This window comes from Hemibagrus wyckioides, linkage group LG07 (genome assembly GCF_019097595.1).
Source record: "Hemibagrus wyckioides isolate EC202008001 linkage group LG07, SWU_Hwy_1.0, whole genome shotgun sequence".
NCBI classification, from domain to species: Eukaryota; Metazoa; Chordata; class Actinopteri; order Siluriformes; family Bagridae; genus Hemibagrus; species Hemibagrus wyckioides.
The window spans coordinates 20,680,823-20,705,089 of NC_080716.1; the positions used below are offsets into that span (position 1 = coordinate 20,680,823).

The following is a 24,267-nucleotide window of genomic DNA, read 5'->3' on the forward strand; positions in this document are numbered from 1 at the left end:
CTGCTAATGAGAGTATAAGACGATAATGTAATTATAATACAGGCATCAGTATGCTAATGGATGTGTATAATCCTAACATAATATAGACTTTGATGCTAATGACAGTGTACGATCATTAACCTTTATAATATAGGCTTCAATCTGTTGATGAAAGTATTATATATGACATGAGTATAATACAGGATGAAACATGCTAATGATATACTCAATGTCATCAGCACAGCGGAAAAAAACATGGTGGGGTCGCATCCTAAATAGTGTTATTAGGTTCAGTAATTGTACAATAGAATGCCATTTGAGATTCATCCATCCATCCATTTTCTGTACCTTTTATCCTAGGAGTACCTTTTATTCTGTAGGAGTAGCAGGGAGCCTACAGTTTATCCCAGGGGACTTAGAGGACAAGGCAGGGGACACCCTGGATGGGGCGCCAACACATCACAGGGCACAGTCACACACACACACACACAGACACACACACGCACACACACACTAAAGACAATTTAGTGATGTCAATCAATCTACAATGCAGGTCTTTGTATTGGGGAAGAAAACAGGAGCAGTCAGAGGAAAACCCCAAAGCACAAGAAGAACATTTGAACTCCATACATACACACATACATGGTAGAGGCAAGAATTAATCCCCCAACACTGGAGGTGTAAGGCAAATGTGCTAAAGCTACATTTGAGCCACAATTCAGCTCCAGCCATAAACATGAACTACTATATTATAAGACTGCATTCAGGACACATACTTCGTTCATTTACAAAAATGAATTTATCGTAAATATAGGTGAAAATAAAGTGTGTCCTAAATACATATTAACATGCACTTACTTAATTTCTCCAAAAAAATTTAGGAAATGCATGTTTACATTAAGAAAGAATCCAATTGATACAGATATATTATGGAACCAGATTATTATTATTCATTTTTACAGTCCTGATTGTATTTATGAGTAATTAAGGCAAAAAAAAGCCTCTCTCTCTCTCTCTCTGTGTGTGTGTGTGTGTTTGTGTCTCACATACACATTTACAATATGATGTATATGACCCAAATATAACCATAATGTAGCCTTGGAGCTGCTAATGAGAATCTGCAGCCATAACATAATTAAAGCATAGGCTGGGCTCTTCTAATTACACAATATTACCATAACACAACTATAATAGAGACCTCTATATGCTAATGTAAGTCTACGACCATAATAGAATTAAAACACAGGCTTCAGTATGCTAATGAAAGAATACTGTGCATGTGTTAATGAGTGAATGCATATCCCAAACTCGTGCCGACTGCCTAAGCTTTTACCTGTCCCCAACTCATCATCAAAACATTAATGCTAGCTAATGGGGTCATTCTCCTTCTGCAACATGCAGGAAGTGATGGTGTCCATAATATCATAGAAGCACTGTTGAATTCTTGAATCTGATTAGTTATAAGGTGTTGATTCATATATATATTTTTTTTTTTAGAATAACAGCTCTGACAGTATTGGCAAAAAAGGCAAATCATCAACCTCACATAATCACATCACATCTAATAATGCACCTGTACCAACATTTATTTCTACAGTTATCATTTCTACAGTATGAATTGTATAATTGTCAATAGTGTGAGTTAATATGTTTAGCATTTCCGAGGTTAAACTTTTAAATATTTCTTGTTCAGGAGAATTTTTGGGTGTTTTAACCTTAGGTGTAATGGCTCCCACTTCCTACTTGTGACCACTTCCATTGGGGGGAAAAGTGTATTTGATGCCACTCCAGATAGTCTGAGCTATATCTGGTTCTTTATAGAAAGAAACAACAAGAATAAGAAAAAAAAAATGGTGCCTGAGGGTGCTTGTCTTGCAGTTTCCCTTCCCCTGCCGTCTCACCCTCACTTCCTGTTTTAAAATGGCTGCCTACAGGAAGTGCCAGAAAAGGTACAACCCATCCCCTCCCCAGAGAGGGTACAAACCAATACTTATAACTATCCAAATAACAGACCAGTGGAAAATCAATAAGAATATTAATTTTTCTTTATGGCTTCTATATCAGGAGACAGCAAAAGAGACAGTAGGGAGAAGATGAATTTTTTACATCTGCTATAAATTATTTGACTTATTTTAGGGATGTTTTATACATTAAATGTACACAATGTGTATTGTGATGTAATTTAATACATAATTGCTACTCTAGGCAAATTGCTGAGGTATAAGAGGAATAAAATACTTCAGGATGCACTATTACTGTTGCAAAATAATCAACTTTGGGTTGGATAACAGAAACTGGCTTTGTCAGGCAGGGTCACACCACCCCATTATTGATTATTTTCCAAGAACAGCACGCCCCACTGTGTTTTATTCCTTACTTCCTCACACTGCTGATTTGTTACCATGTGCTGACTGTCATATAATAAGGCCACTACTCTTCGACTGGATCAACTCTACTTCACTGCAATACTCTCTTGCAGGAATCATCAAATCCTGCAAGGTTGGGGGAGTAACACAGCTGGGCAATTTCCCTGCTCTAACACACCTGCTAAGCCTGATAATTAACTGGTGAGTAGAATCTAGCATCGGTGAACAGGAAAATCGTCAAACTGTGTTGTACTCTCGCCCTCCAGAATGGCAACTGATGATCCCCGGTGTACTGAACAGAGAAGCAGGTAAGAATGACACATTTTCTCAGAAGGAAAAGATTGCACAAGATGGTATGAAATCAGCAAATCAGCGAAAGGACCAGTTTCTCCAGGATTTTGCAATTTAGCAATTGCAGAAATAAACACACAATCAAGCAAATTGCACAATATTCATAGGAGCTTGCAATTTTTCAAAACTGCCACAGATTTCCCGCAAAATTTGACATGTAGATTTGATTCATGTGCAGCGAACATGATCATAGAAACCCTGCAAGTCACATAAAAATCAAGCATTTTTGGCCACAACAATGACAAAAAAAAAAAAACTCCCGGATGGGCTAAACAACATGTTATTTTCATACATAAAACAGAATGATTTCCTGAAATATCGTGCCATACAAGATATTTCATAACTTGCTGGGTAATAAAAATGGATAACTCAGTGAGCTAGACTAGGCTGATGCTGTAGGGCAAAGGCAAAAACGTCACCACTCACTGCCCAAATTGCCTGTTGGGGATCTAGCAGAGCATAACCCTTTCAAGCGGGAGCTCCCATGTGAACACGAGTTCAAATCTGATGCCTGCTACACTGCTGTGCCGAGCGCTGTGTCAGGCCAGAGTTAAAAACCTGCTTTAACTAAAGACTGACGTCAGGTTACTGAAGCCTGCAGTACAACTGTGAACGGAGCAGCCACATTAACTCTGCTGTTCAATCACAGTCTATAGTCTATGTATGTGTGCTGCAGTCATGACTCTGTGCTCACTCTGAGCTATTTTGGAGCCCAAGGTCAAGCCTGAGTGGGCTATAAACCCCAGGGAGGACTGCCTGTGGCAAAGTTAAATGGGCTTGGAATGAAAAAAGACGATGTTGATGAACTTTGCCAGCTCTTGTAACTACCGATGACTCTGAATCCATTCCAATGATCAATCATAAATGACCGCAAGTGTCAGAAAAGCAGATTACTTCACATCTGATCAGAGCAAAGAGATGAGGGTTGGGGGACAACCTGTTTCTTTTCTCTTAATTTCACTTAATATTCCTTCCTCACATTTCTTCTTTTACAGCAATGCTCTCTGGTCTTCTATTCTAACTTCTGTCCTCTCTTAAGCTTTAGTAACCTCAACAAAACCTCAGCCATAAGCTTTCTCTCTCTCTCTCTCTCTGGAGAAGCTCTGGACAAGTCATAGCAAGAGAATATATAATCCTCTCCTCCCACCACTGCATTTACCTTCATCCTCTAAGAGCTTTAACCAATTCTCCACAGCCCAGAATCCTGCCATATGCTGGCTCTATCTAAATTACTCTTATACAATATACTTCATCACCCAGGGAAATTTACTTCGTTAAATCCCATGTGACTAATGTAGGTACCGCAATTCTTTAAAAATTAGTCTTAAATATCCTTTTGCCAGGGGTGCAGTGTGGTGCAGTGCCTCCCCATGGCAAAGTGAGATTTATTTGAAATGAAGGCACCCAGTGTTTCACTCTAATTCTGGGTGATTGCTTAATTTGTGCAATTAAAGTGCTACAATATACTGTTTAATTTTCCCATCATGAACTGCTGAAACAGTGCTAGGAGTTTTTTGGGGTCACCGTTCCAACACTTTTGCAATGACATGTCTTTCTAATGCAATTTCTAGTTGAACAGAGACTAATTTGGTTCCTAGTACATAAATAACAATTTGTCTAGTGACAGCAGCTGAGCTATTTTGAGACACACAGCAGGTTTGTATCAGAAATGACGTCTAACCCTAAAATGTGAGACAATACAAGTCTGATGACTCTCTCACCTCGGGCTCATGACTATGAGCCTGTCACATTTTAATAAGTGTTGTGTGCTTCTCATACAACAACCGATGAGGAACACTATTTAATAAGAATATGTTAATTTTCAGTCTGGGTTGCATGTGCTATCTCACATATTAAGAAAAACACAGCTATTTACTGGTGCAGGAATTTGGTGCGAGTGTGTCCTTGAACATTTTCATTTGCGCTAATGGATTCCATGGCCTCATTCACCCCTCTGTGTCCCAGTCAAATAAATGCTGACTTTTTTAGTGGACTGAGAGCTTCTGCAGAGTATTCAGCCACTTAATGTCATAGAATAAAACACAGAAATTATGAACATGTTCACAGAATATTAAAGTTTCAACATTTCCTGTCGCACACAGAAGCCTGTGCGTGCTGTAGGCTTGAACTGTAATTTGAATATTCCCCATCAATAAAATATGACTTGAGGGAGTGCAACATACAAAGATTTTTTTTGCCTTATAGGGGAATTTAAAATAAGGATTCATTTTTAATAGTAGTCGTAGAACCAGTACTGTTCCACAAACAGCAACAGTAATGCAAATGATTCCCTCTAAGCACTTCACATATCACAAGGTAACATTTGGTGGGGGTTTAGGAGGGGGTTAAGTGCATCCACACGCACATTAAAGCCTTGTGTGTGTGTGTGTGTGTGTGTGTAGGTTTAGAGATACAAAAATAGAGCACATCTGGCCCCTGAATGGCTGGGTTATCTAAAGCTTATGATGCATTGTTTTGCCTCCACTTGTCCACCTGTGGGCAAAAATAACTCTTTCTCTCTGTCTCTCTCTCTCCCTCTTATTTTCTTCAGCTTGTATAAGTGTGACGGTTAAAGAGGGCATCAGTGCCACAGAAACGATAATGCAATCTAATCAGATTAAATAATCAGGTGAAGGCAATCTGTGTATAAAGTGTGTTGATCTCTGTGTGCATGCATCAATGCAGCTGTCAGTGAAAGCGAAGAGAGTTCATGCAAATAATGATCTACTTGACTGATTTTCTTTAAATGTAATATGTCCTAATTTTTCTTATTTCCTGAGTGGCAGGTGAATTTATGAAAAATTGCTGCCATTCAACCTGCAGGTGTATAATCAAGCTCTTGTCCCAGCGCTCATTTTCTATGAGGTGCTTAGCTTCCTGTGACAGCGAAAATGATGCCTGTATCTTATCACAATTTTGACACAGTCGAATGCTTTAAAAGCATTTGAGTGTTTGTAAAGGGGTGTGTGTGTGTGTGTTGGGGTTGTAATGCAACCTGTGTCTATAGCTGTTTAGTGCCTAAAATATCAGGACACCAGTGGTTGTAGTCTTAACTGGAAGGGTTGTTTGTTTGTTTTTTGTTTTATTTCTGGATAAATAGAAGCCAGAGGTAGAAATGCCAGTACTTTCAGTATATTCCGACTCTGGGATTTTCTCATTTCAGTTCATAATTGGTCTCAACTAAAAATTTCATGGGGCTGTTTTAATGCCACTTGCTCAGCTATTATTTTTGGTCTGTACCTGCCTGAAATATTTTCTAACAAGTTCCATTTTCCAAAATATAAACAAACTAGTAGTCGAATTTAAAACATTACAGCACAGGGATCCTGAAGCGGTGTAGTGTAATGCATCATAACATCCATACCATACCTCCATGATCGTATTAATGAGCATGTGTCTACTCAACCTCTTCAACCAGATGCCCTTTAAACATTTCTGGCAAGCTTTCTTGGAAATGGAAGGGGGAAAAAAACGAGCAGTGCACCTCATACTCGCATCTATATTTGTATAATTTGTATCTATGTCTTAGCATGCTTATTCATACTATACTTACCTTTCCCAGAGGGTATAAGACTGATATTATTCTTAGTTCTTGACCTTCTGAATCAGTATGAGGATATATTTATTGATAAAGACTTCAAAGCACTTGAGGTAAGGCCGTCTGCCAAATGCCATAAATGTAAATGTAAATTTATTCACTATATTTATATCCACTTAGAACACATTATGTGCAATCCAAATAATGTATTCCTATTCGTGGTTGTTTTGTGTGTGTGTGTGTGTGTGTAGCACCACAATTGTTTCTTTAGTAGCATGACATATGAATGAAAGATTGTTTGCATGTTCACTTATACAAGATCAATGAGTGCAAGTGTGTGTGTGTGTGTGTGTACATACTCAAGCACTTTTGTCACTTTTTGGCCTCTCCATCATTTTTTATCTTGCCTTCTCTTGATCATTTCTCTTCTGCCTTCTCATTTTTCTTAATCAAAGCACATGGCTGCTTATTTTTAGAAAGGTGTGCTGATGTTGGATATAATAAGACACACAACTCATACAATAATGCTGCCACATACACTCACTCCATCACTGACACACAGCCTGACGCACATCATATGAGCGATGAGATGCCTGCCAGTTCACACAGCCCCTTATGCTGACTGCAGATTGGTAGAGACGTAACCAAAACTACAGTATGGTGAATGTTTTCCCCTACAGAGAGAGAGAGAGAGAGAGAGAGAGAGAGAGAGAGAAAGTGCATGTGTGTGTAAGTGTGCATCCAGGAGTAGCACTTTCTTGCTCCTCTCAGCAGTCCAGTCATAAAGGGAGATAGGGGCCTAAACTGGCCTCATTAAACAATGAGGGAGAACAACAGCGAAGCAGAAGCAACTCTCCAGACACTTCATGCAGCAATGTGAGAGTGGGAGAGAAACAGGCTGAAACTGTGGCTCTTCTCCACATGTCCTGTATAAAGAGTTTGCGAGCTGTCTGAGGTGTCAGGCTGTGTGGTGACTGTGGGCTGCAGTATGAGGCAGGAGGGTGACACCATGCTCAGTGACCTTTGTAGCTGTTCTCTACCTGCCACTTCAGTGATGCTAGCAGCAACAATGCCAAGTCACCTCTTGTGTAAGGAATAAAACAGGAAAATAAATCAATGACAGGCTGGTGTGTTGCCGTTACCAAGCTGAAGCTAATTAATTAACAATTAACACATGTCCCAAAATGTGGTATACCACACTAATTTGCCACCAATTATATTTTCATAATAATTAACAAACAACATGTGCTTTTTTAATTGAAAATGGCATCGTTCTAGTGCTCAGGAACAGTACTGGGGTAATACCAGCATAAATGGTGGATTGCCATTATGTATAACTAAATATTTGCATATAAGTAAATTTTTTTGGTAGGTTTTCTGTACCACACAGGGTCCCGGAAACCTGACGCTTATCCTAGTGGGCTCAGTGATCAAGGCAGGGCACTTCCGACTATTTAGAGATGCCAAAGAACGGGACGAACATGCAAAGTCTACACACACAGTGCAGAGGCAAGAATTAAACCCCCAACCCTGGCAGTGAATGTGTGCTAGTCACCAAGCCATCGTGCCCTCCATATTTATGATATTAAATTAAAGGATAAAAAATATCAGATGAGTACTCGTATTGGATGATACTCAAGGTTTCATTTTGGAAAAGCAAAACCTTGGTATTGTGCCATTTTCCCTTTTTTATCCATTCATAACAACAATAGCTTCACTATATCAACATATGTTTAGAAAATAAATGAAATTTATCTGAAGTGTGTGCAATGCATGTTCCTGTGTTACTATAGAAACAAAAATATATTATAACAAGGGCATTAATAAATACCTCATAGCCAAAACTGAATTACAATCCAATCTGTGCTGATATAGAAACTTATTTATCACCTTCTGAACAAGTGCAGTAGTGTAAATTAATTTAATATCGGATCAGCAATTTTTACATCTTTTTCATAAAATTCTTCTCACTTTCCTGCAGCCTTAAATAAATAAATAAATAAATAAAGCTCTGCAGTGCTCTAGGCTCTTTAAATATTCACATAAACAAATGCAGTGGACCACAAACATCCAACCAATCGGCGATCTCTCCTCCAGCGCCAGCATTCGGGCAGCGCTTGTGCACGTGACTTGGAAAGGAAAGACAGAGATTGTATGTTTGGTATTTGAGTTTTAAAACCGCTGGCTTCAACCAATTTGTGCCAAGATTGCTGACTGCACCTTCACTACATGCCACAAGGGAAATAGAATGGGATAAACATGCATTCATCAATAGGTATGCCCACACAAATTAGATCTCTCTCTCTCTCTCTCTCTCTCACTCACACACACACACACACACACTAACATTTTAAAACCATCCATTCACTGTCTAATCTTCCACTGGCATTTTTCTCAGTAATCAACAAGCATATGTGTATTATTCAGAACCACTTAAAGACAGGGTTTGACTCAACTGCAGACACTCTCGAAAATCACTTGCATTTTTGATCAGTGACGCTATAACAAAAGCCTATATATCACCACGAAAATTGCCGATAAGCAACGTTATTAGAGAAGAAAGGCGGCGTAGCCTTTGAGGGAAAATGATCTTTTGTACAAAGTGTGTAGAACTATAGCTGGAAGGAGCTGTGGAATAATCGAGGTGCTAGACGCAGTTTGTCTGCTCCTAATGTGTTTATTGAGCCAGACTCATTTATTCCCAGCGTAATGTCTTTGTGTGAGATGGGAAACCGAGGCTGGGAAGAGTAGCCAAAATGCCGTACCAAGGGCTATCTCCAGGCCAGCTCATGCGATTTGCACAGCATGATAATCAAGCACCAAGACTCTACCTTTTTACTTTGGTCATCTTTCTCATTTTGGGTTTGGCTGGAGCACTGGAGTTATAGCACAATGAACTGAGTACTGAAATCCTAGTGTGTAGTCCAGTCCCATTCGGATTGGACTAGTTTCAGATGAGGTAATGTAATTGTTGTTATTGGAGTATATCTAGGATGTCAGTCCTCTCACATCACTCTTCCCTTGTGTGCCATCCTGTGTTTCATGTGTCTGAAATTCGCAAGATACAGCACTTTTATGTGATTATATCACGTCTAAATCAGAATCCCTTTTTGATCTACATTTGTCTGGAAATAGTGATCCATTTAAAAACATTACCTGCACCATAAGGCATAGAAGATACCAGATGTCATGTGGGGTTGGTCTGAGTTCAGACAAAGAAGTGCTTAAGGGAACATGGACTGGTCAGTGTTATGGATGCATTTGGAGGAGATCAAGCTCAGAGTGCATTCTCAGATTTCCACAGAGATCAAAACAGCCCAGTTTAATAGCATTAGAAAGAGAGAGAGAGAGAGAGAGAGAGAGAGAGAGAGAGAGAGAGAGAGGCAGGAAGGTGAATAGCAATGCCAAAGGGAGGTATGTAAAGGTTGGGGCTAATGAATGTTGTGCTTTAAAAGGGACATGGTTGCCTCGCTTTGGACCTTTTTAAATCACAGCACAGACGAACAATGCCGCTGGCCCTTAATGATGACAAGTCGTGGTTAAAAGTGAGTGGAGGGGGAATCCTCCTTTTCAGGGTCTCACTGTCAAACTGGAGGAGGCAGCACAACGTAGGAGGAAGGACGCTTCGCTAGTGTTTCTCAGGAGGCTTAATTTACAAGACTGCTGATCAATGGGTTAATTAAGTAGAGAGGAGTGTGGCTGCGATGGGGAAGATGGAAGTGAAAGGGGAGTTCAGTAAAAAGAAAAAAGCAGCTAGAAGCAAGCCTTGCTGTGCTGAAAGAAACTGTCCTTCATCTGCTCAAACTATACAGTCATTTACACTGTAAGAATTAACTACCTTTGTAATGGCACCTGAGCCTTATAAAGAAGCGGTGTGACTTAGATATGATTAATTATTATGCCAAAGGTGTGTGACATTGCTGGTAATGTATTTTTCTACTAGTGTGTAAGAAGTATTTTATATCTCAAGGTTTAAGTAAGACTTCTAACAGCTTGTGTGAGTCTGATAGAATGAGAGAGAGAGAGAGAGAGAGAGAGAGAGAGATTTCTCGCTTTAGTCCATCCCTGCAGCTCAAAAGCAAAAACAAAATAAATGAATTCATGTACGGATGAGGCGTCTCCGCCTGGGTGGCTCAACACTTCCTGAGGCTGGACAAGAGGCATGTTTTCCAGTTAAGAACTCATCTTTGTCCTCTAAAATGTGTTATTGCCATCCCCAGGGAGAAAGAAAAAGAATAAAAAAGACAAGAAGAGGAAACCATGCTGACTTGGTGCTCCATGCTTACTACTCTTTCTCATTCTCTTTCACATTTTTCAACTCATTTTTTAAAAGCAATCCCTCGAGATGAAGAAAAATGCTGCATGCGATATTAGCAGTTCTTTCTAACATCTGCTAGATTTTGCCGCCAAAAGAGTCAAACTGCTGCTTTAAATCCAGTGTCCTCCATCGATACCTCTCTCAAAAGAAAGTCAGTGCTGTGCTTGAGATTCCTAAGCAGAATCATGTACAATTTCACAAGCAGGAAGTATCAGCATTGTTTAAGCCCACAGATATAAATCTAGATATGATAGAATGATTAGGCTATCCTTGATGATTTAGGTTTTGCTTATTAGTTATCTTTATTTATAAGCACTGTGGAACATACAGTACAAGCAGGCCCAGTGGCATTGCCAGGAATTATGTTGCATTCGATTTAACTAAGCTTGAACTTACATTTCAAGCTTGACGTGTTCAAGCTGCAAAGTAGTATGAAAAACACAGGAACAACATAAACACTTCTATGAACGTGTTGGAATTAGTAGCAACAAGCTAGCCACCTAGCATTAGTGATTATATGTTTATGGTGTATTCACTTTCTCAATATAGCAAACTGTATGATACGTATTATAGATTTAATAAACTACTGTGTCTATGTCGATTTATCTAAAATGAATTCTGCTGTAAATTCTAAGTAGCGAAGTCAAATGTTGTTTTCTTCTGACGGTGTGAGCAGCCATGTTGATATTACATAATGTCAACAACTTAAGGTAAAGTAAAGATAAACTTAAGGTTGAGACTTTCTGAGAAACAATTCCAAGTTGAGGAGCTGTTTTCTTAGCTTTCTCCTAGTTGAAGATCGAAAATTATGAGTTTTTATCGGATGCAGTTTTAATCCCATCGTTTCCTGATCAGTACAATTAAAATGAGAAGTATATTTTGGGTGGATGCCAGAAATTAACTACTGAAGTGTTTATCAGGTTTTACCAGTATCACAGTATGATTAATACAACTGGCTAGTAATAGGCGGAAATGGTCTTACCTGATAAAAGAAAAAAAAAAAACAGACCTATCCATGTTTTTCTCCCCCTGAAGTTGACCCCCAGTAATTTAGCATCTGTCACATTGCTCAGAGTTTAGCTGGTTGGCTAGCAGCTTTCAAACATAAATGATTGTGATTGGCTCAGCTGGTGCTTGTGATTAAGCAAAACAAGTGAGGCATTCGTTTGCTGTCTGGGGTGGTTAAGTATGGTGAAACTGTAATTTCATGTCATTGACCTTTCATTAAAATCAATATAGTGCAATTAGTGTGCACAGCATTGTTATCTGACACATAGTATATAAATAACTATGCCATGTGTGTCATATGAGGGAGTAAATACTCACAAATAAGCCCCTAACCTAGCATTTTGATGATTTGTCTCTAAGCAAAGGTTGCATTAGCTAATTAGGTCCTCACAAATTACACTAAAAGCATTAAAAGGGGAGAAAGTCTAACATTATTCATACTTTCTACATGCATGTTGTGTGCACACAAGACCTACATTAACCTAATTAATTCCTTGGGATTTAGAAAAAAAAATCAGTTTTAAGGAGAAACTGGAGAAGACTATTTCATCTTAATACCAAGGGACTATAGAAAGTTTTTCCCTTCCAGGCTTTTCTTTCTCTCTCTGTCTCTGTCTGTAGTGTAATTTAACTCTGCACGGCATCGGCATGCTTTTAACCACATTTCAGAGCTGCAGAATTACAGAATTGTGTTGCTCTTTACATCCCATAGCCTAACTGTTGTACTGGCCACTAACTTTATAACACTCAAGGATGAACAACAATTCTAGCCAGCAGTGGAAAACTTATTTTTAGCCTAGCACTGCAAATCTCCTTAAAAGTGTCTCGCTCGATATCCTTTAATTCACATATGCTTTTATTGAAGCTGTACCACTGCACTACAAGCAATATTTTACACACCAGGATGTAAAGATCCACCGATTCGAATTGGTGTTCTGGTCTCATTGCTGCTGCAGTGGTTCAAAGCAGCATTTATTTAGGAATAAACTGTGATGCAATGATGAGAAAATCGATACTCTCTGTGCGTGTTAAAAATATGATACCATTTTTCAGTAAACTTATTTACTATTAAACGTTCCAGATTCTCCATGAAACACATCAAGTGATTTGTATTACAGAAATCATGACCATGTGTTTTTACCCAATTGCTCTACAGTGTTTCTCAAGCTCTCCAACTCACAGCCCATTTTCACTCAGACCGGCTGCTGCACATTAATATTTATAAGCTGACCCTTCTTAATGTTCCATCCATCCATTTTCTGAATCGCTTTTCCTACATAGGCTCACAGGGAGCTTGGAGTCTATCCCAGGGGACTCAGGGTACAAGGCAGGGGACACCCTGGATGGTGTGCCAACCCATTGCAGGGCACTGCATACCCATTCACACATTATGCACAATTTTGAGATACCTACAGCACATGGCTTTGGAGGAAAATGGGATATCCCTGAAGCACAGGGAGAGGCAGGAATCAAACCTCCAACCCTGGAGATGTGAGGCAGACCTGATAACCCACTAAGCCACCATGTCCCCAATCCCATATTCATTAATCATACTCATTATTAAACAAGTTCAAATACAAAAGATAGAGAATATGAAGATGATAGAGCATAAGAAAATCCCCTAGTGGTCCACTGTAGGATCCAGCACTCTCATTGCCATGGCCTGGGGTCAATTTCTTGGCACCAACCCAGCCACTGAGGGGTTAACTCTTTGTGCCAGTCCCAAGCCTGGATAAAATGGCAGGGTTGGGCATAAGGTAGGGCATCCGGCATAAAACCTGTGCCAAATCAAATATGCAGACCAGATGATCTGCTGTGGTGACCCCAAACAGGGAGAAGCCGAAAGAGCAACAACAACAAGAGAATATGAAGAAAAAAGAAACACAATTATTTTAGGCACACATATTGTACTATGCATCATGGATGAGTGCATCCGTTTTTACTTTAATGAGGGAATGCCTTTACAGGAAACTGCTGGTACAGTGCTAGAGTTGTGGCCTTACAGCTCTGTGGTCAGGAGTTTAAGAGGTGTGGAGTTCAGTTATATATTCCCCAAATGCCTAGTAATACATTTTGACATATGAGAAAAATAAGTTCTGATCTCAAGAAAACAACTTTCATTATCAAGAGATCACAAAGAAAGTCATGATCTTGAACAAATAAAACGACTATTATTATCTTGAGAAAACAAGAAAAAGAATTAATGCCTAGCCTTCTACAGTATACACAGGGCTTCTATACACAGGCTTTATATAGTCTGTGCTTTTACACACAGAAAAGTCTGCAAGAAGCCTCAGAGATTATTGCTATGTGACTAGATAATAGACCAGTAAATTAGATACCAAAGAGAGAAATTTAGTAACTTGTTGACATTCAAAATATTGAGATTGATCCAATATTTGTTATTAAAGTCATGAAATCTTCCAAACCATCTTTGTGTAGTTGTGCTGAATTTTGTGTCTTCTCGGTGTTCTCCTTACAGAAGTATAAGATGCTTGATATCACAGAAAAACTAGCATGACCCTCTGCATCTGGAAAGTTTGGCTTTGGAGAAAAGATGAAGGATTGTTTTGCTATATTTGTGCTGGTTCAAGCTTGACCTCACAGCAAAGTATGTATTTAACTTCCACTGTGCTGCAGTCACTGGTATTATACAATATTACCTTTTCTACTGCTTTTACTAGGCACATTCACAATGCACTGTATGCACAATGTATAAGATATATTGTCATAGAGATATGTCTATGTGTGGAGCTCGTTGAAAACCTAGCAGATGTTCAGCTGTGGCTGAATTTATGGCAAACAGACCAAAAAAATCGTGTTTGGCCAAAATAGTTTTTTTTTCTGCCTGTATCATATTACATCTAAATGATCTGTAAATGGTTTCATTTAGTTTTTATTCATGCCTTTCAGCCTGCAAAGTTCATATTGTCCGGTTTAAGGAGCTGTGATAAACAGCTTGTACAGGACAAGTTTTTATCACTGCTGACCATATGAGTTCACATATTCTGTATTGGTACAAATCCAAACAACAAAGTTTTTTCCATTTTTAGTTTTATTTTACCTAATTATCTAGAAACAGTATCAACTGAACTTTTAGCACTATTCTTTCTTACGCTTTATCCTCATTCATTCCAGAGTGTGCCCGTCAGCAGTCACAATCAGAACAATCCTAATGGGAGGTTATTAGGCTTCCCGCACAGGGCCAAAGACAGCCGTTTAACAAATGAGTCAGTGAAGTAAAATAGCATTGAGAAATGAGCTCTCCGGACAACTAGCACACAAATAAGCCAAAACATCTTAATATCTCCAAATACTCAGGTTAATCCAGTCTGGCTGTTATCAGCTGCATACTAACGGTTGACATTGTAGCACACTGGCACAGCATATGGACTAGTCTTTATGACTATCACCATCTCCACCAACATCAAAATCAATTATATTATCTTTGTTAGTGCAGACATGTTTCTAATTATAGGGCATGTGACAGAAACTACAAAGGAGGTGTGGTCTCTTTTGTCTGTCAGTCCCAGTAAAGGAACTATGTTCAATGTGCCTATCAGTCTCACTGAAAGAGTATATATGAGTCTTAGTAAAGGAGGTGTGGTCTCTGTGCCTGTCAGTCTAATTATAGAAGATGTGAAGAAGGACAATTCTCAAAACAATTTCTTTTTGCAATAATGTACGATTGCACTACACCTTGTAAGTTATGAGGTGTATGTATCACGTTAGTTTGTCCAGCACATTCCACAGATGTTCAATCAGAGTGAATTTGAGGCCAAGTCAACACCTTGAAATCTTTGTCATGTTCCTCAAACCATTTCTGAACAAATTTTGCAGTGTGGCAGGGTGTATTATCATGTTAAACGAAGGGGTGTACTTGGTCTGAAACAATGTTTAAGTAGGTAGTACATGTTAAAGTACATCCACATGAATGCCAGGACCCAAGGTTTCCCAGCTGAACAATGCCCAGTTACTCAGTTTTAATGTTATGGCTGATCAGTGTACAATCATATCATACTGCAATATATTTTATCAGCATAACAACTGTATTGTATTGTACTGAGTTGTTTAAATCGACTTCATACATAAATCAATCATTCATACTAAACTGGCCAGAAAACTATGTCAAAGTTTTGTTTTCCAAGCATTCTTTTAGTTTTATGTACTAGCACCAGTCATTCTGGCACAGGGCTGATGGTTTCGGTGCTGATTGTAACAGCAGCAGTAACAATCATCACTACCGCTGTGAAGAAATAGGAGGCAAAAACAAGTGACACTTCAGATTTGGCCCATCTTCATCACTATCATACTGCTCACCATCTCATCTTTCCCTCTTTCCGTGCCTCTAACAGGTGTGTCCTCATTTGATGAAAGACTATATCACATGAGGAAGACAGTGAAGTGCTAACTCCCACTGTTTGAGAGTGCGAGAATGGAAGAGAGTGCTAATTGAGCATCAGAAAATAGGGGTTAAATTCTTCTTTTGAAGATGAGCTCACTCAGTTATGTGCCAAAGCAGGCGAGGGTTGACTGAAGTGTCTGATCTGGAAAAAGTGGCCTTGCAGTGCCAGAGGGCTTCGCCAATCAGCTCACCAGTGCCAGGAGTGCGCTGCTGCTCAGCCGATCCCCGCTGTTCCCGCTGTGCCCATTAGCCATCGTAACCTACATATCCAGTCAGCCAAGAAAGCAAGGAGCACTCTAGAGGCAGGAGTTGCTCTGTACTCTTGTCTTACTATCTTTACAGTTTTCCAATGAAATACACATTAGACCAGGTAAATAGACGTTCACCTCTGTAACCATTTGCTTGCCACTTTTCACTTCTTAAATAAAAGCTGTCATAATACCTGTGAGGCAGTTAGTTATAACTGTGTAAGTGTGTACATGTGTTTATGAGTGCAAAAATGAGGCACAAAGATAAAACGTTCAACACTTCATTAGTCTCCATCCCAGCCAGTCTGTGACGGGCACCTGTGACCTTCCCTGGCCATTATGCAGCTGATAGCAATGGCCATCTCCACACTGATAGCTGCTATTAAACATTAACATTCAGACAAGGACGTAGACAAAGGCAGCCACCCACATCCCCCTCATACAGCACCATCGTCGCAGTGCAGTCCAGGCCAACAGATTACCGACACGGCAAAAGGAAGTACACACAGAGGGAAGGAAGAGCGAGGAGGAGAAATAACACAAACAAAAAGGAGAGGAAAATAAAGGTAACTGTGATGGTTATAGGTAGAAAAAACAAAAAGATCACATAAACTACATACCTGTTGGGTAATGGCACACTGATGCTAGAGTGCCCTAAACGGTTTCATTTTTTTACTAGGGACTGGTTGTTTTTTTTAAATGACTATGATCATTCATAACCATCAGGCTTAAAGGCTTCCCTGGGTGTCTGTGTTTCTACATATAAAATAGTCAAACAGGTGGGAGGGGTTTAGTGAGCTAACACACTTTACCCTTTAACTCCTGGATAGAATGGTGATATTACGGAAAAAATTAGATGACCTGAACCATTGCAGCCACTTTATTACAGCATCAGCAGCACTTTTTTCAAATTATGGCTTACTGTAAGCAAGATAATAGCTGCATTTATATAGCATGCATATGTGTATACATGTTATATTGAAATGCACTAATCTTGCTGGTTGCCATTATGGAATCAAAATTTACTCAAATATCCCAAAGGCTGGAACAGGAAGCTGGCTACTAGAATGAAGTGACCTTCTTGTCATTCCTAAATGATGTAGATGAGTTATAAAATGAGTGTCAGAGTAGATCAGCCTGATATAATCAATAACAATTAATAATATTGAGTTTTAGAGAAGAACCACAGAGACAGGTTGTTCAAATTGGTCAATGATGGTCTGACTGTTCTAATGATATTTTTTGACTGATTGGTGGATTGGTTGGATGGATGGATGGATGGATGGATGGATGGATGGATGGATGGAAAAAATTCTGTATGCATGTATGTATGTACAGTATGAAACACTCAGAATAGATGCATGGATGAATGGATAGAATAGATACATCCATGGTCGAATATATGGATGGATGGAAGTAATTGTGTATGTATGTATGTATGTATGTATGTATGAAACACTCAGAATAGATACATGGATAGATAGATCCATTTGTAGATGAATGCATGAATGGATGGATGGATGGATGAATGGATGGAACACCGACAGAGAAGTATGCACATTAGGTAGGTAAATGATTGGATCTATTGTACATTTTTCCCCAGGATACAGAATATGATACACATACAAACAAACAGTGGAGGCCCAATGAAATATCATATGTTGTTTATATACAATTATACTCCTGTACGGTATAAGTTACAAAAGATGCATCTGTGAGGGTACCACTCCAGTGACAAGTGTTTGTACCTTAAAACCCCAATTTGGTACCTTTTTTCCTAAGTGAACTGCACAATGAATAATACATAATCCCAAATGTTTCCACCAGCGCTAATTAGAGTAGAAACAAGAAGAGCAGGCTCACACTACAATCTCCATCATAATGTTGATATTTCAAATGTTTGTGGTGGGTCTCTCATGCTCATTTAGATGCAAATGAAGAGATTTGCTTCTAGTCAGCACTTAGCTTTGATGCTGTCCAGGTATTTTATGCCTAAAGCTAAAAATAATCTGCAGTCATCAATGAAGAACAGTAGCATGTTTTTTTAATCCTCTTCCTACGGACACCATTACAGGAATAAGCCATCATAGCTTATATATCTTACTACAATATGATTGTATGATTGTAAAATCATCCCTAAACCATTATTAATGGGATTTAAGGCTGACCTGTAGGTTTGAATATGGTTTTCTTCATGTTAATACGAAATCAGATCAGACAGATCAAACACTAAGACATTTTTTATTCACTGAGTAATCAGATGCCTGTCACTGATGTAGCCTTATACTCACTGTCACACAATCTCTGTCTGAAGTCAACCAAGTCACAGTCAGCACCAAAGCAGGCCTACACAAATCTGTGTGTGTGTGTGTTCACTTTCTTTTTCTTCCTTTGAACAATCTATGAGGTCTGTTTGTCTCTTTAGTTTGCTCACTGCCATGTGACGATTTTTCACCAACTGAAGGACAGTGTGGGTGTGTGTGTTCTTCAAACTTCGTCTAACCTTTACACGAAAGCCTGTGAGATACTGTACAGATAATAAAGAAACTGTCGACAAAAGCACTCGTAAGGAAGAATCAAAAGATTCCAAGAAGTCCAGGTCCTTCTTGCCATAACACAAAATATGAGCAGACATGTATTTAAGAAAGATAGAAAGAAAGGAAGAAATATACATTACTCTACGTAAATATCACTATATCTATATGGCTACCTAAAGCTACCTTATATTCCTCCTTCCTATAGAAGCATCCTCAGAACATTCTAAAGACAAATTAAAAGCAGAGTTGAAGACATTTACTTTTTTGGCATTTGGGCATTGGGCACTTGTTTACATTTTAAACAAGTGGGCCCAGCAGTGGCAGCTTGGTGGTCCTGAGATTGGAACTTACAACTTCCAGTCAGTATTCCAACACCTTCTTACTCACTAAGCACTAAGGACAAAGTTGTATGTGACATAGTTTCCCTTCATGGATTTCTCCTTTACAGATTAATCTGTTGTGGACACCTACACTTCCCTGTCTTATGCAGAAAAAATTATTAAAATAAAAAAAAGGTTGAGTGAGCCTTCATTTGAAGAATGACTTGATCTGGATTCTCTACTGAAAGCTAATCATACAAAGCATACAAAGACATCCTTTACCATTTTGAGCCCCCCCCCATCTTTCTGGCCACAATTTGGGGAAGTCCCACATATGAGTGTGAAAGTCACGTGTCCATAAATTTTGACCACATTTTGTACCTACACATGTACATATATACAGTGCACATTTATTAACACACATTTACAGCATTCATTCATTTATCTTGGTCCAGTAGTTAAAATTAGGCTAGTGGTTTGTTTATATTTTGATAAATAGGACCAATAGGTTAGGTTAAGTTAGACAATGTTACAAGCAAAAACAAATGTGTGCAGGATTTTATAAAATACAGTTCCATGCACATATTTAGTTGAAACCAATTCAACTGATGAAGCTTAGTTGAGGCTGAGGAACTGTCAAAGCCAGAATTCACACATCACACTGACAGTGTTGCCATTTCTACCTCTGGGTTTTGCCAGAGGTTGTAAGTATTTCTGGAGGCAAAGTGTTACAGTTCTTTTTTATTATTATTTTTTAAAAGCTTTCAGTTTAGGTCACAGGAATTAGAATACAGATAGTTCTATTGAGATATACACATATACATACAGTAAGTGCTTAAACACATACAATTAGTTGACTGACAAAATCTCAGTCTCCCAATAGCACTAAGATTGCTTTAGATGACTTGTTGCCTCCGAAACTCAGACCTGCATAGGAGAGAGAGCCATCACACTCCCCTAGAGGATACAAATCTCATTAAAAGGCTTGCAGTGTATTTTGATGATCGCCAGCAATATCCTAAAGCTCCAAACACATCACAGACGTGTGTGTAGAAAAGTGTATTGTGTGTGTGTGTGTGTGTATACAATGTTTATGTCTTAATATTCCCAACATTCAGCATGCAGCATCACATACTGAGACAGGGACATGTGTAAGTTACATGGATCTCTGTTAAACACACTCATATGCACACATATGTTCTCTCTCTCTCTCTCTCTCTCTCTCTCACACACACACACACACAGATAACTGTAATCAGATTGTAGCCTGTGTTGAGCTGCCAGAAATTAAGAAGGAAAATTGGGAAATCAGAAACTTGGAAGCTTGTATTTCAGGCAAAATGCTCTCAATCTGGTGGGTAAGACACACACACGTCACACACAAGCCTACACTGACACACAAAACCCTTTTTGCCCTGATACTCTATCCTATGATTTGATTTCTGTGCACCTTGCGAGTCCCCCAGAGAAACATCACATGCACAATCCTCTCAATGACATGACCACCTGTCTGCCTGTGTTTAATCAGCTCATTGCAGATCAGTTAGAGCTCATCGATCTGCTTCTTCACTAGGAATGAACAACGCTGGTCTCCAGGCATTGCCAATATTAGACCACCGTACAAAAGATCACACACAAAACCAATTCTGTCACAGCTGTTCTCATTGACTTGATTGTTCATTTTAGTAAGTGTGTCTTGTATATCTTGTGTATCTTAGGTTTATTACTATGTTTACTAAAATTAAATGAACGCATTAGTAAACAATTTTGATGGGATTCTGTTAGCAATATGCAAAATTATTTGTATGCACTCTAAAAATACCATACAATTTTGATGAATGTAAACAAACACTATAGAGTGAACGCTGTAAATATCACAACTACCTGCTAGCAGCAAGTTATTGTAAGCGTACAAGGTAATTTTTAGAGTGAACAGAAAGTTTATACATGAATAAGGGTAAGTGAAAATTGCCAATAGGTGTATGAATGTATGTTTTCTTTTACTATATGCTGTATGTATAGATTGACCTGAACATATTAAAAAAATAAGAAATAAAGTCTGTCACGAAAAGTTTCAACAGCAGGAAAAAAAAAACTTTGGTGAAAGATCAGTTGGTCACAAGGACAGTGACAGTTCCATCCATTACAAAAATCCCAAATGACACTGTGAGCCATCCGTATTTGTTATTTGGGCCAGAGAGAGAGAGAGAGAGAGAGAGAGAGAGAGAGAGAGAGAGAGAGAGCAGGACTCCTCAGTGTCTCCACCAAAGAACAGAGATCTTCTTGTCTCTACTGAATTCCACCATCCACTCGGGCTTGGAATGGACACACCAGAACAGCATATAAATGTGGCCTTTCTTCCTGTGTGTGTGTGTGTGTGTGTGCATGTGCTGTTCTACACTGCTCACCATCAGCACATCAGAGAAGCAGCAATTACTCATCTTTGATATGTGATTAGATGTGTGTGTGTGTGAGAGAGAGGGAGAGAAAGAGAGAGAGAGAGAGAGTAACAAAAAGCAAGAGACAGAATGAAAGTGATTGTCTAATGATTCTGATGTCCATTTTCTCAAACCACATTAAAGCACCAAGCAATTTGAAAAGCAGTGCATCCAGACGTGCCAGCCATCTAATTTAGTAGATTGCAGCGGAGCTGACTTGTGTTGGGCAGGTGGCCGTGAACATGGCAGGCCTAACCTGTGACGAATTAACACCTACAGTGTCTATTTGTGCCCGGGTGTTAATTTGGCACAGTAGGTGTTAATTCAACACTGAAGGTGTTAATTTGACACCGTAGTTGTCAAATCAACCCTGTAAGTGTTGTTTCAACACTGTGTGGAGCAAACCTGGAGGCGTTTTGATTAAAAAAAAAAAAAACAGAATGCAACACATGAAGTCTACAGTGACAGATGAATAATAATAGGCTGATTTATTATTCTTAGATCATGGAAAGAGCTGTTGAATGTCAGTGTATTATAGCCAGACACTTTGAGGTAAGGCTAAGAAACATGTAATTATTCTTACCTGATGATGAGAAGATCAGATGATGACAGAAATCCTTGATTTACGTGTCGTGTAGTGTGCAGTGGACAGTCTGTATTTCCCTCGTCTGTGGGTTTTCCTCTTACTGACAAACTCCAAATATTCTCATGTTAACTGAAAACCTCTATCAAGCAGCTATCAGATGCGTTTCGATACGAGTTGTTATTGTCGATTTTGCTGTGAGGATTCCTATTTACAGAGAGACAGATTGCCTGTATGATGAGGCTGACTGGGAAACAAGGCGAAAGTGAATAGCCGGGTCTGATCTCTTCATCCAAACGCAGCGCCTCTGATCCGAGACTCCTGGGCTTAAAATAGCGCGGCGTTTTTTCACTGTTTAACAGAAACCTTTTTTTTTCTTTTCTCCTGCTGTCTCTCAGAGTGAATTCATGTTGTTAAATCCGTCAACGTGTCTGTCCATCCGTCTGCATGTTTATAGAGCTGATGAGACAGATGATAGGAGATGCTCCGCGTTTCCGATCTCCCCTCATTCGCATAGGCATCTCTCTCTCTCTCTCTCTCTTTCCCAGTGTGTGTTACAGCTCTCTGAGATGATGCTCCAGGCCCCGCCCCCCAGCTTGTCGCCTTGACAACGCTCGCATCCCACCTACAGGCTCCGAGGCCTTGGAGTTAACACACATTTAGCACATAACCTCACTAGCTGCACTGCCTTTTATAAAGCACTGTGTTTTCTCAGCCACAGTCTGTCGAAATGCAGAGAATGAACAGCGTGTGATTTCTCTCTCTCTCTCTCTCTCTCTCTCTCTCCGTCATCTGGATGATGCACATCAGGGTGACGTCAGAAACCCGTCGTTAAAGCGACACGCACTTTTTATTTCGTCTTATAATCACTTACAGCAATAATATTCCACCGTCTTTGTACTCTGCACGATTGCTTTCATGTCTGAAAATGCATCTATTTTTGCATTCCTTTCTTAATTTAATACAGCAATTTTCATTACAAATCATATTAACAGCAACTTGAGTGAAAAGTAGAGTATTTGAAATTTTTTTTACAGGATTTTCGGTTTCTCACTATGAGAGGCTCCTCTTTTTTTGCTATATGTATTTGTTTGTTTTGTTTGTTTATTATTTACTTATTTAATTATTTTTGCTTCAATGGCCGCACACTGGAGCTATACCACGGACCCCTCAGGTTTGTGCAAAAACTTATGACCCACTTTACGTCAAATCCATCAATAATCAATATGACAGATTTGCTTAGATTTAAATAGGAAAATAGTCGAGAATTATAAATATTAATTTAAATATATAAAAGATTTACTTTCTTTGATTTCTAAATTCTAAAACCTTCTGTTTATATCCAATTTTAAATGAATTGAAAAAAAATCTCTAATTTTCTGTGTGGACTCAGACTCTTAAAACTCACTGTATCTTGGTTAGCAATTATCTCTCTTTCGCTGTAAAGATGAATTTTAGTCTGACTTGTTCAAACTAGCTACCAGCTATAAAAAAAGAAAAAACACTGAGCTGATTAATCTGGTAGACCATCTTCAACCGGTAAGATATCCTCCAGTTTCCTTATCACTTAACTACATCAGTTGATAGATTCTAAGATTTTCTAATTGTTGGGTTCTATTCTTAAATCACAACTTGCTTATAATGTAGCAGTCATAGCGGCCACCCAGAAACTTCCTTTCTACCGGCACATATTCAGTAGTGATTTGGCAGCTGGTGTCTGCTCATCCTTCCTTTCCCTGCTTCTCCACACTGACACTGAAAAAGCATACATTAAAAATGCAGCGTACCCCGCAGCTAACACAGGGTACATCCGCTGAGGTTACTCAGATTAGATAACATTACTGCAGCTAGCAAACTGGCAGCCTGCAACGTTACAAGTAGTTTGCATTTTACTGCCTAGTTGCACATTTACATATATCATATGTTCTAGCATAAACTCAAGCTTTTATATGACAGCAGATCTACATGTCAGCGGTGCGTTGCATACTTCTCAACAAGAACTTAAAGTTGAACCTTGTAAGAGCTAAACCTAATTTTTTAGTGTCATACTAAGCTATTCTCAAGATGTTTCAGAACTAATCATCACTATGACTTGGGTAGTCCAAGTGCAAGGTTTTCTGTATAAGTATCCAGGCTATATTCTGTCAGTCCATTATCAGGATATCACTGTTTCCAT

At 39.0% G+C, this 24,267-nt stretch overlaps 1 protein-coding gene across 3 annotated transcripts in view; it reads right to left on the minus strand.

Moving 5' to 3' along the window:
* The window catches only part of LOC131356666 (neuroligin-2-like), a 157,985-nt gene extending 135,104 nt beyond the window's left edge, over nt 1–22,881 (minus strand). Inside the window, exon 1 of one of the 3 annotated variants that reach the window (XM_058395818.1) lies at nt 22,092–22,881. The gene's annotated coding sequence lies outside the window, so the exon portion shown is untranslated. The remainder of the gene's footprint in view (nt 1–22,091) is intronic. The other 2 variants (XM_058395817.1, XM_058395819.1) reach the window with 2 other exon arrangements.
* Nucleotides 22,882–24,267: the final 1,386 nt, after the last annotated feature.